Source organism: Triticum aestivum, chromosome 3B (genome assembly GCF_018294505.1).
Source record: "Triticum aestivum cultivar Chinese Spring chromosome 3B, IWGSC CS RefSeq v2.1, whole genome shotgun sequence".
In the NCBI taxonomy this organism is placed as follows: domain Eukaryota; kingdom Viridiplantae; phylum Streptophyta; class Magnoliopsida; order Poales; family Poaceae; genus Triticum; species Triticum aestivum.
This window is the reverse complement of record NC_057801.1, coordinates 843,259,722-843,260,492: the sequence shown is the minus strand read 5'-3', so window position 1 is coordinate 843,260,492 and position 771 is coordinate 843,259,722.

Below are 771 nucleotides of genomic sequence, written 5' to 3'. Positions count from 1 at the left end.
AGATGATATCCAGATTTTTCTCATACATGCCAAAAAATTGTTGTTTCATTCATCTATTGGATTAAAAAGCGGAAACACTTGCGTTCGGCGGCGGCCGGCTCACATGTCACACTGGCTCCAACGCGCAAGACATGCGGACGCAGTGCGCCCACGCGACTGCCTCCTTCCCCGACGCGCCTCCATCCCTACCTGGCTACCTTCAGTCGTATTTCTCCACGCACCACATCCCTTCTTCTTCCCCAGCTTTGCGACCGAGCCACCGCGAGCTCCCTCGCACATTGGCCGGGTGCTCCCATGGCGGCGACCACGTGCTGCAACCATGGCGGTCGGGTGGGCCTGACGGCGGTGACCGAAGGTGACCACGGGGCTGCAAACGTCCATTCAATGGCATTGACTAACCGGCGGCCGTCGTCGATGCAATTCCGTGCAGCGAGCATCAGCGCCGACGGGCAGCGGCGAAACTGCATTTTTTTTTGCGTGGATCCAATGGCCACGAGGCTCACATCCGACGGCTGGGACACGACCGGCCGAAACTGAATTAACGGGACGATGAAAATGGGAAAAATAGATGGTATTAGCATTTCCTTCATTCATTGATGGTACAGTACTACAAGCGGAGTGTTGTGTTGGAGCCAGCTAAGCCTAGCCAGGGGTCGTCGTCGTCTCCTTCTCTCTTCCTCCTCCTCAGACCACACGGCGGGCCAGACTCCAGACTCGAGTCGAGACTGAACCAACCCCGACCCAACCCCCCAACCAGACCTCCCTCGCGAT